Here is a 12730-nt window from a genome sequence, read left to right on the forward strand (position 1 = left end):
TTAGCAGATGTACGCAAGCCTTGGGTAGACTAGGGGTGATGTTGCTTCTTTTTAAGAGGTCTCAAAGGAAAGGATTTGTGAGAAAGACTAGATAGCGTTTTTACAAATCTAGAGAATTCTGAATCAACATCGTCAGAGAGAATATTCCAGTCAGTTGATTGACAAAGGTGCCTAAAATGTAAACATTTTTTATCCGAGAAAATACGGCCTAATTTGCGTGGAACATTTTTACTTTTAGATTTAGTTATGGAAAACTTTGTTAACACTGCTTCATGGTCTGAGAAACCTGAGCTTAAGACAGTACAATCGACGAAATCTGGCTCAAAGGAAGATACGACATAATCTTTGTACTGGATGTTACAGGTTTAATCTCCAACAGATATATTAATTGATTTATTAATTTTTTTTTACCAAGATAAAGTAAATCGCAACCATAGTTTCATAAAATAATTTATTTAAAAATCATACATAAATATATATACTACACAGATATGATACACCGTTAAGATGGTCCCTCCTAACATACCCGATCTGAAATGCAAGGAAAACCATTATTGGATGAGGAAAGTAAATAATAATATGGGATATTGTTTCATTGTTTTGTTGATTGAATAGAATTAGGAACTGCCATTGATTTTGCATTGATTTTACCTTGCAGGTCAATTTGGCCTATTTTAGATTTTAATGAATACTGAGCACTTATTAACTATTTGTTTATTTTGTTCAAATCATAAGGATCAATAGTGATAAGAATGTTAATGTCAATCTGGTCTGTCAGTTTTTTTTTTGTAACTTATTGTTGCTAAACTATGGCCTCAAGTTATAGATTGCTCCATAGTTGCAAATTACTTAAACCAATGTTGGTACCAGATAATACCCAGTAGTTAAACCCAGCATGTCAACACCTAGGTACTTGACAGATAAATGCATTCCTTAAAATTTGGAGGGAACTGACAATCCTATTTTTAATAGATTCATTCTTTATCTGGTTCTAGAGTATGACAGATAGTTTCGCTTAATGCGGATGTGAAAAGGTAGACCCTATCTTAGCCTAATTTTTTTGTAGTTACTAGTATGTGCTAGGATAGCTTAATTGCTGATTTTCTAAGTAGGCCTAAGAGTTTATAGAGCTCCTTGTTTTTGTTGTGTTAAATAAACCCCAGAAAAGGCCACATTCCATCTTCGGTAAGTTAGCACATGTTACATGCCTAAGTCATTTTCCTATTTTTTTCATCTAATTAATTTCTTATTTGCATGCTTTTCGGTTTAACTCAAAAGAACATCAATGCATCCAACTTTTTAGAGAGCAATTTTATAAAATTTAACTTACTTACCCACACAAAAATGCCATAAAATTGACAGCCATGTCGAACCTCATGTGTGGTCCTCATTTTTAGGCCTTCCTGTACCTTCTGCTTATCCTCTGCTTCTGCTTTTGCTGCATTTTTATTGTTACTGCTTCCACCTCACTTGCTACTCCACGTGTTACCACATCAAGTCGCTTGGATCATCACCTCCGGAACCTGCATTCCTTCCAATCGGCTACACCTAATACCGATTGCCCTCCACTACCTGCTAGACATTCTGGAAGCATCCTAACTGGTCGATCTGCTGCTGCCTCTTTTGACCCAAACGTATAGCTGCCAACAAAGGAGCCCCATTCAGATCAGGTGGGCCCTGCTACCAGTCGGAGAGACTCAGAATTTCAGGTAGCCCCTTTTTCTTTTTGGCTTGGTTTCTCCAGGTATTGATTTATCGGTTCGTCGCAATTTATAGATTATTTTTTTTGAATTAATATGTAGAAATGATCACAGATTTTAAATTCAATTTAGCAAAATTGTTTATATAACCACCATCACTGATTTGATTTGAAATTGGGAACTGAGTATATACGTATATGCGAGGTATTATTAGATGTACAATTGAATAAGTATTAAGTGCTAAATTTTACTTTATTTTCTTTCTCATAATTTTAAATTTCATAATTATAACTTAAGTATTAGAGCATTACTGTCTTTGTATTTATTTTTTTTTGAATTGAGGTTATAGATTAAATTAGTTGTCAATTATGACATTGATTTATCTTTCAATACTAAAGCTGGGTTTAACGATATAAAGCTGCGTTTTCTTTGCGTGCCCTAATAAAGGCTAATAATCATAACCCTGGAATCCACATTTAGGCATTGTGCGAGAAACAGTGCAATAAATTTGGCGCCTAACGTGTCAGTTCATGCTTTACCAATTTTTTTTTTTCTAATAACTTTTGATTATATTAAACATTAGCAGTTAATTTTGATTAGTTGTTTTGGAAGGTTGACTTTACCATTTTTATTTTTTTTGACGTTTTCATCAGTTCAGTGTTTTTTTTCTCATTTAAAAAAAAAACAAAGAGAATTGTCAATACATTTTATTTAAGTTGGTGACCAATTACCAAAAACCAAGGAAATATCTTCAGGTGTTGTAGGGAAGTATAAATGATTCAAGTGTTATAGGATTACAGGGTGGTGTAAAGGTGAAAAAAGAAAGGGAAAGGAAAGAGAAAGAAAGGGAAAAACATTTTTTTTTTAATTCTTGAATAGAGGTATTGTCGAGAAGAAGTAGTACTTTATAAAGTATCATAGAGATATATATTTTCTTTTTCATTTTCTTTTATTATAGTTTGATTTGCTTTAGATAAATTGTTGGAACTTTGATTATGTAATTTTTTTAATGCGAACATCTATTTGTTGAAGTAATTATGAGTGATTAACATAATCGAAAAGTTTTTAAATATTTTGTTTTTTTTTTATATTTTTTTCTTTGATTTTTTTTTAAATCTGTTCATGCGCAGTACTGTAGTAAGTGTGTATAATAGGCTTATTTACTGGTATTACCTTTGATTGATTTTTAAGACTTCTTTTGTTTTTTTTTTTAAATTTATTTATTTATTTTTTTGAAGTACCTGACTATTCTTACTTCTTATTAGTAGGTCTGAATGATAAATATAACTATAGTCTTAACTGCTCTTATACGTAGTGTATTTGCTGTTGGACTTTGATTCCTTTTTTTTTTTAATTTTTTTTTCTTAGGAAAGGGTGGGGGTGTCCTTTGGATACTTAATCATATTTTCCTTTTAAATTTTTTTTTTAGCTTATTTATTTAATTAACGTTATTAAATTATATATAATATATCTATAAATATATATATTTTTTTGTCCCTCTATTTTGACATTTGAAATGGATGTTAATTATCTAGGTGGTGAGGAACTAAAATATGAGTTACACATTCGAGGTCTCCCATTAACCGGTTCTTTCGCTCAAAAACGGACCAGTCTTCGTGAGTCCTTGCGGTTAGAACGAGAGAAACACATTGATCCTCCTAGTTCCACTGCCTTCGACACAGATAGTGAGCTTTGCCTTTGTCGCAGTAAATTAATATCTATTGAACGGGATATTAAGACTCTCGGAAAGGATTATTGTGATGGAGAATCCAAACGGATTAATACCCTCTTGTTGCATTTGTACCAGCGTATCAATCGAGTCCATGCTGTGTCAGAAGTAGAGTCGGTTTTAAAAAATGAGATTGTAAGTTCATGCACTAAACTTTTTGGTGATCTTAATCTTGCTTCTCAAGGTATCATGCCTTCTTGCTCTTATGCCAACAAACCACCAGCCATTACCGTAACAGGAGCCACTCCATCTCACGAACCCCATGAATCCTTAAATACAGGAGACAACTTAGTAGTTTCAAATGACTTAATTGTTTTGAGTGATGAGGAATCTACACCTGTTGAAGAACTTGAAGCGGAACGTGTTAATTCCAATGTTGCTGCCGCATCGACTTCACAATGCGAGGTTGCAGAGCAGTCGATCCATTTGAATAATTTCCAGTCTGGTACTTCTACGTCCTTTGCACATTCAGCTATTAATAGGGAGTTGCCTCAGATTGAATCTCATAGCGATGCAGTACCCTATGGGACTACTTCCAATCCGTCTTTGACACAACAGTCTAGACCTCCACTCCAGGATTTATTGGAGCTTGCTCAAAGCAGTTGTCCTTATTTTAATCCTCAGCAGAGAACGTCAAGTACATCTGAGTCAAGACCTTCCTATGGTCGTTTCATGCAGCGCGACGGATCCAGAGTCTTTCAGTCTTCCGGAAATGAACTTAATGCAAAGTCCTCAATATCTTCGAATCCTATATCACAACCTCCTGTAAGTCAAATTAACTGTTATCCAGTGAGTTCAGCAAATGAGTCTCAATCAATGAGTCGTCAATCACAGGTTTGTTTTGGACCCCCCGTGGTTCATGCATCTCCTCCAGCAAACTCCACTGCTCATGGAGACAACTTGTCCCAGTCCATACCAATCAACGACTTAGTTCGTCATTTGGAAGAAGTCAATTTTTCTCCGACGGACACATCGAATCGAACTTACGGGCGTGAGCCGAGACAACTATCGCATCCCTCATACCATACACATGATGTGTTTCGATGGAATATTAAGTTTAATGGACAGACTAGTGTTAACGACTTTCTAGAGAGAGTTGAGGAAATTCGTTTATCTCGAGGTGTACTTAAGGAGCAGTTACTCCGGTCTGCACCAGAGTTGTTTACTGGCGATGCCCTTCTTTGGTATCGTACCAATAAATTTGCCAGTTGGGATGATTTAGTAACTAAATTGAAAGATTCCTTTCGGCCTTATGACTATGAATATGGTTTGTGGGATGAAATACGTAGGCGCACCCAAGGATCACAAGAACGCGTCCTTACGTTTATTGTCGCAATGGAGAGTCTATTTCGAAAACTTTCAGAAAGTCCCTCCGAATCAGTCAAACTTAATCTTATTCGTCGAAATTTACTTCCTTATATTCAAAGTAGGCTTGCTACCCATGAAATCCATGATCTTCACGAGTTGACTAGGTTAAGTCGAGCAATTGAAGAGACCGAAGCCAGAGTGCAGAGATTTGTCCCACCCCCCACAAACATTAGACAGCTATTAGAACCTGAACTTGCCTACAGAAAACCCAGTCATCACGTAGCGTCAATTGAGTCTTATTCAGAGCCTAGTGATGTTAAGCCCATTATTCCTAATAATCATTCGGCTTATTCAACTTCTATAGATGCAGTTTCTTCTGTTGTAACCTGCTGGAATTGCGGTGACAGCGGACATCGTTTTCGTAAATGTTCTAAGCCCAAAACGTTCTTTTGTTTCCGATGCGGAAAGAGAGACGTTAGTGCAAAGACTTGTCCAACTTGCTCAAAAAAACGAGGCATCGGCAAGAGCATAGGCCGTCCCTCTTGCCTATCTTTTGAATCGCAATCGGCCATTAGTCTATCCAAACATGTTCGTACTTCTGCCGTCCTTGATTTCATCTTGGCACATGCCAAAGGTGATGAGCGTCCTTATCTGCACATAGACATTTTTGGAAAATCACTATTAGGTTTACTTGATAGTGGAGCATCTCGAACTATTATTGGTTCTGCCGGATGGTCTGTTTTGTCTACTTATTGCACCCTTAAACAATCTGGGGCCACTGAGTGCACTGTAGCCAATGGACAACAATGTTCAATAAAAGGAATTGTGACCTTACCTATGAGGCTTCGCACTCGCGTAGTCCTTATGGATGTTTTGGTTGTTCCCTCCCTACCCCATTCCTTGATCTTAGGTATTGATTTTTGGACTCGTATGGGGATCATACCTGACCTTAACACTGGGGAATGGCATTTCAAAGATGTTGCTCCATACTACTGTCACGAAACTGCCGCAATTCAATCCGTTGATACTCTGACTCCAACACAAAAAGAAACTCTCGATCGACTTATCGAGGATGTCTTTTCCAACATGAGTTCAACATTGGGTTGTACTAATTTGGTCAAGCTAGAAATCAGGACAAATTCAGCACCTATCAAACAGCGCTATTATCCTCTTTCCCGTGCCCTTTAAAAGGATGTCAATACTGAATTGGAACAAATGATTGCCAATGGTATTGTAGAACCATCTATTTCACCCTGGTCATCTCCAATAGTAATGGTTAAGAAAAAAACTGGCGAATGGCGTTTTTGTGTCGATTATCGCGCTTTAAATCGTGTGACCATCAAAGACAGTTATCCCATACCTTTTGTTTCTGCCACTTTAGATAAATTAAGAGATGCCAAGTTCCTTAGTACGTTGGATATTAAGTCCGCGTATTGGCAAATACCTATTGCACCAGAATCTCGCCCTCTTACTGCATTTACAGTCCCTACTAGAGGACTTTTCCAATTTACCCGTATGCCCTTTGGGTTGACTAATGCCCCTGCAGTGTGGCAAAGACTGATCGATTCTGTTATTGGTGTTGACTTGGAGCCATACGTCTTCGTCTATCTTGACGACGTAATCATTTCCACCCCGTCGTTCGAGGAACATATTCGTGTTTTACGTGAGGTCATACAGAGGAGGCAGGTCTAACTCTTAACAGAGAGAAGTGTACCTTTTGTAAACCCGAGTTAAAATATTTGGGGTACATTGTTAATTCTTCCGGTCTACTAGTGAACCCCGATAAGATTGAGGCTATTCTGCGTATACCAACCCCCAAGACTGTTACTGATATTAGAAGAATTGTTGGACTCGCATCTTGGTATCGGAGGTTTGTCCCTAATTTTTCCACGATAGTATCTCCCTTGACCTCATTGACCATGAAGAACGTAAAGTTTGTATGGAGTCCTAAATGTGAAAATGCTTTTAATACTATTAAAGAGAAACTGGTCAACGCACCGGTTTTATCATGTCCAGATTTTGATCTTCCTTTTATTATCCAATGTGACGCTTCCGATTTTGGACTTGGAGCTGTCCTTTATCAGGTTCAAGGTGACGAAGAGCACGCTATTTGTTTCCTAAGTAGGTCTCTTACCAAAAACGAGCGTCGGTATAGCACAACAAAAAAGGAATGTTTGGCTGTCATTTTCGCCATCGAAAAACTCAGACCATATGTGGAAGGTAGCCATTTTACAGTGGTAACTGACCACTATAGTCTGAAGTGGCTTAATTCAATCAAAGATCCTGTTGGTCGCATTGCTCGATGGGCTGTAAGGCTACAACAGTACGATTTTGACATAGTTCATCGTAAGGGTAAAGACAACATCGTCCCCGATGCATTATCTCGTTCGGTACCAGTGGTAGATGAGGTAGCACCTCTGAATGACATGTCAACGAACGATTCTTCTTTCCTGATCGACAAGTGGTATTCCCGCATGCTAAAACGCGTTAAAGAGCAACCATCTAAGTACCCACTATGGTGGATTTCTAATAATAAGCTCTATAAGCGCACTAAGTCAAAATACCCCGCTTTAGATAATCCTGACGATGCTTGGTTGCAGATTGTACCACGAAATCAACGATCTGATGTCATAAAGGCACATCACGATCCTCCCACCTGTGGTCATCTTGGAGTGTTTAAGACTCTTTCCCGTATTTCACAGAAATATTACTGGCCAAATATGAAGTGTGACGTAGCTAGGTATATTGCCCGATGTCACACTTGCTTAAGGACTAAACCTCTTCAAAAAGTCTCTTCTGGCCACCTTCTTAGTCCACAACCAACCCTGACTAGACCTTGGCAAATCCTCAGTGTAGACCTTGTGGGTCCCTTGCCTCGTTCTCGTTCTGGATATTCCTTCGTATTGTCAGTATATGATTTGTTCAGTAAGTATCCTCTCTTCTTTCCTTTACGAGTGGCTACCGCCAGCAGTATATTAAAATGGCTCGAGGACCATGTACTTTTGGTTTACGGAATCCCTGATAGAATCATTGCCGACAATGGACCTCAGTTTCGTAGTGGGGCTTTCCAAAATAAAATGCAAGAGTATGGTATCCAAATACGTTATACTGCTAATTACCACCCGCAGGCTAACCCTGTAGAGCGTGTCCACCGTGTTCTAAAAACCATCATCTCAAGCTATGTTGATGAGGATCATAGGACGTGGGATCTAATTTTGGCTAAGGCAGGTTGTGCAATCCGATCAGCAAGACACGAAGTTACGGGTCTAACCCCAAACTTTGTAATTTTTGGTAGAGAACTTCGATTTCTGTGTCCCACCCCGACTTTAATTTCTCCATCTAACCCTAATGATTCCGATCCAACTTTGCGATCGAAAACATTGGAAAAGGTATTTGTCGATGTTCAGAAAAGACTGAAGAGGGCTTGCGAGCAACGTAGTAGGCGTTATAACTTACGGCATCGCGATGAGCGTTTTCAACTTGGTCAGGAGGTATGGCAGAGAAATTATGTTATCTCTAATGCTGCCAAAAACTTTACTTCAAAGTTCGCGCCTAAATATCTTGGGCCCTACAAGATCAGCAAAATTCTCTCTCCATGGTCCTACGAAGTTTCGGACTTGACAGGCCGTTGTCGTGGAGTTTGGCATGCTAAAGATTTAAAGGCACATCCACCTGATAATAACGTTCAAGATCAAATCTAATGTTAGTATCTAAGTTATAAGTCAGCGTAAATTAATTATTATAATAGATTCGTTTCTTTGTAGTTATTTTGAAGGTTCTTATAATGTTGTATTATATTAAGTATTTTCAAGTTAGGATTTCTTTTATTAGTTATTTAGTTAGATTAGTTTTTCTTTATTAGGGACTGAATTTCCATTGCAAGTTTCAGGTAAACTTCCTTTTCAGGAAGGAGGGGTGTGTTACAGGTTTAATCTCCAACAGATATATTAATTGATTTATTAATTTTTTTTTACCAAGATAAAGTAAATCGCAACCATAGTTTCATAAAATAATTTATTTAAAAATCATACATAAATATATATACTACACAGATATGATACACCGTAAAGGTGGTCCCTCCTAACATACCCGATCTGAAACGCAAGGAAAACCATTATTGGATGAGGAAAGTAAATAATATTATGGGATATTGTTTCATTGTTTTGTTGATTGAATAGAATTAGGAACTGCCATTGATTTTGCATTGATTTTACCTTGCAGGTCAATTTGGCCTATTTTAGATTTTAATGAATACTGAGCACTTATTAACTATTTGTTTATTTTGTTCAAATCATAAGGATCAATAGTGATAAGAATGTTAATGTCAATCTAGTCTGTCAGTTTTTTTTTGTAACTTATTGTTGCTAAACTATGGCCTCAAGTTATAGATTGCTCCATAGTTGCAAATTACTTAAACCAATGTTGGTACCAGATAATACCCAGTAGTTAAACCCAGCATGTCAACACCTAGGTACTTGACAGATAAATGCATTCCTTAAAATTTGGAGGGAACTGACAATCCTATTTTTAATAGATTCATTCTTTATCTGGTTCTAGAGTATGACAGATAGTTTCGCTTAATGCGGATGTGAAAAGGTAGACCCTATCTTAGCCTAATTTTTTTGTAGTTACTAGTATGTGCTAGGATAGCTTAATTGCTGATTTTCTAAGTAGGCCTAAGAGTTTATAGGGCTCCTTGTTTTTGTTGTGTTAAATAAACCCCAGAAAAGGCCACATTCCATCTTCGGTAAGTTAGCACATGTTACATGCCTAAGTCATTTTCCTATTTTTTTCATCTAATTAATTTCTTATTTGCATGCTTTTCGGTTTAACTCAAAAGAACATCAATGCATCCAACTTTTTAGAGAGCAATTTTATAAAATTTAACTTACTTACCCACACAAAAATGTCATAAAATTGACAGCCATGTCGAACCTCATGTGTGGTCCCCATTTTTAGGCCTTCCTGTACCTTCTGCTTATCCTCTGCTTCTGCTTTTGCTGCATTTTTATTGTTACTGCTTCCACCTCACTTGCTACTCCACGTGTTACCACATCAAGTCGCTTGGATCATCACCTCCGGAACCTGCATTCCTTCCAATCGGCTACACCTAATACCGATTGCCCTCCACTACCTGCTAGACATTCTGGAAGCATCCTAACTGGTCGATCTGCTGCTGCCTCTTTTGACCCAAACGTATAGCTGCCAACAAAGGAGCCCCATTCAGATCAGGTGGGCCCTGCTACCAGTCGGAGAGACTCAGAATTTCAGGTAGCCCCTTTTTCTTTTTGGCTTGGTTTCTCCAGGTATTGATTTATCGGTTCGTCGCAATTTATAGATTATTTTTTTTTGAATTAATATGTAGAAATGATCACAGATTTTAAATTCAATTTAGCAAAATTGTTTATATAACCACCATCACTGATTTGATTTGAAATTGGGAACTGAGTATATACGTATATGCGAGGTATTATTAGATGTACAATTGAATAAGTATTAAGTGCTAAATTTTACTTTATTTTCTTTCTCATAATTTTAAATTTCATAATTATAACTTAAGTATTAGAGCATTACTGTCTTTGTATTTATTTTTTTTGAATTGAGGTTATAGATTAAATTAGTTGTCAATTATGACATTGATTTATCTTTCAATACTAAAGCTGGGTTTAACGATATAAAGCTGCGTTTTCTTTGCGTGCCCTAATAAAGGCTAATAATCATAACCCTGGAATCCACATTTAGGCATTGTGCGAGAAACAGTGCAATATGGAGCTGGTTTTAGTTATTCTGGTAGGCAATTTAATGTGCATGATTAAGCCAAAAGAGTCGAAAATGGACTGGAGAGGTTCTTGAGCAGCACACACACTGGAAAAATCAATGTTTAGGTCGCCACATAAAATGAGTTTGCTTTTTAACGGTAGAGACTCAAGCAAGCTTAGTAATTTTTGGAAAAAAACATTTACGTCAGCATCAGGTGTTCTGTAAATACAAACAACGTAAAGATCAAAATTAATATTGTAGACAATGGAAAATTCAAATATTTTTTCAGAAACTAAATTATCGAACTTGGTTACCTTTGAAAAGTCGTTGCTAGTAGATAATATCACAGTACCTCCATGAGTTAGATTTGTTCTATCAAATCTGGCAACTTCAGTGTAATTATCCACCATCACAGACTCACCAACATGCAACCAATGTTCAGTTATGGCAACGATTTCTGGAAAATGAAGCTCTTCTAGTAAAAGAAATAAATCATTAGTCTTATGTCTTAAGGACTGAATATTTTGAGAGAAAATACTAAGCTTGCCATTGTCCAGTATTTCAGAGGATGCTTGATCCTCTGTTTGCGTCAAGTCATTTAAAAATTTTTATTCCTGGCGGGAGATCCACCAGAATCATGATTGCTATGACTCTCTCTGATTTTTTGAAGGCGTAGCAGCTTGTCTGATGAGAAGAAGGACCTGAAGGCTGACAGATCTGCTTCAACTTCAGTTGGACCAATACCATAGGCATGGTACCGAAAGTAGTGCCTCCGCAAAGAGTCCACGTCACCAGGAAGTCCCTCTGATGCAAGTGCCAATCGGATGCTGGTGTTGGTATGTCCTTCAAACCATGCAGATAGGCAAGGAATAGCCTAAGAGGTTTTAAGATGGAAGGGTCTCTCAGTCTGGCCAATAAATAGCGACCATCAGTCACATCTAAGTCTCTTGATAGTCGCACTATTGGTGGAGTCAACGGGTCCATATTTGCTGCTAAGAAAGCATAATAGCAATGAAAGGATATTGTTATTATACTATATTAGGAAATGTTATTACCTAAATTTTCCAATGCTTTTAAATTTATCAATTATAATAATTTTTAAATAATATTTAAAAAACTCAGACTATGAAAAGAAAATTTTAAAGATCTAAAATTAAAATTTGCATCATTTAAATAATTTCTTAAATATTTTATTGATAAATAGTTCTTTTGTAATTTTGTGCTTTTGCCTTTATTACTGTAGTTAGATCTATTCGTAAGCTTCTATGAAGAATGTGAAGTGATTTGAACTTCATAAAATCTGGAATACTTTTAGTTAATATTGCAAAAAATTTTAAAAATGTAATATAATAATACTTTTATCGAAGATTTTGACACAAAAGAGCAATCCTTCAAAGCAAATGCTGAAATAATTTAAATTTCAGACATCAAATATGTTCCAATAACTAGTGTAAGTTCTGAACTCTCTGTCTAAAAGTTCTCATTTTAAATAGAAAATCTCAGGTTAGCTTAATCTCAGGCGAGTAATAACTGGAAAGGTTAAGTCCGCCTAAAAAGTGAATGAATGGGATCTTCGGTATTATAGCTTTCTTTAAAACCATATTGATAAGTGCTTAACAAATTTGTTGTGTTGAGAAATAACATATAAAACTAAAAAGTTTTAGTAAGAAAGCTTTTCCAAATGCTGAATAGACTAATATAGCAAGTTCAGTTTACAATATAAGGGCCATTTTGTTACTCTTAAATTGCTTGCTTAAGGCGTTAAAAAACGAAATTTGGACTAAGGCAGATAAATTATTTGCCTAAGATTGACAATTTATTCCTTAATCCCAAAACTAATTTTGTTGTTTACTTAGAAGGGTCTATATTAGTTCTTCTAAGTTCGTTTAAACAGAGAAAATATGTACTAGCAAGTAAAAAATATTAGAGGATTAAGGATACTGAGTGAATCATCATGTTGGAAAAATTTATTTCTTAAGTTGTTATTTTTTTCATTAACAATTCTACTTTTGTTTTACAATTTAAGTATTCTTTAACAAGGTTGAATCAAAATAGCCATACAAGTAAAGAATTACAAAAATATGCTAACATATAAAATAAAAGTTTGTGCCTAGAATTAAAAAATGATTATTCTAAAGAAACGCACTCATTTTTACCCAAAAAGTACCGTAAAGTACTGAAGTAAAAGGCATAAGTGAGATATAAGCAAGTAGATATCCTACGTGTTCTTCAT

The 12730-nt window shown here is 36.3% G+C and overlaps 1 long non-coding RNA gene across 1 annotated transcript; it reads right to left on the reverse strand.

Annotated features, from left to right (window-relative positions):
- Positions 1-434: 434 nt before the first annotated feature.
- On the reverse strand, positions 435-9818 carry LOC126739461 (uncharacterized). The gene is made up of 3 exons (XR_007661633.1): positions 9673-9818; positions 1335-1373; positions 435-531 (listed from the first exon to the last, which is right to left on the reverse strand). It is a non-coding gene; the product is annotated as an uncharacterized LOC126739461 (long non-coding RNA).
- Between the last annotated feature and the right edge of the window lie 2912 nt (positions 9819-12730).

This window comes from Anthonomus grandis, chromosome 8, assembly GCF_022605725.1.
Source record: "Anthonomus grandis grandis chromosome 8, icAntGran1.3, whole genome shotgun sequence".
NCBI lineage: Eukaryota > Metazoa > Arthropoda > Insecta > Coleoptera > Curculionidae > Anthonomus > Anthonomus grandis.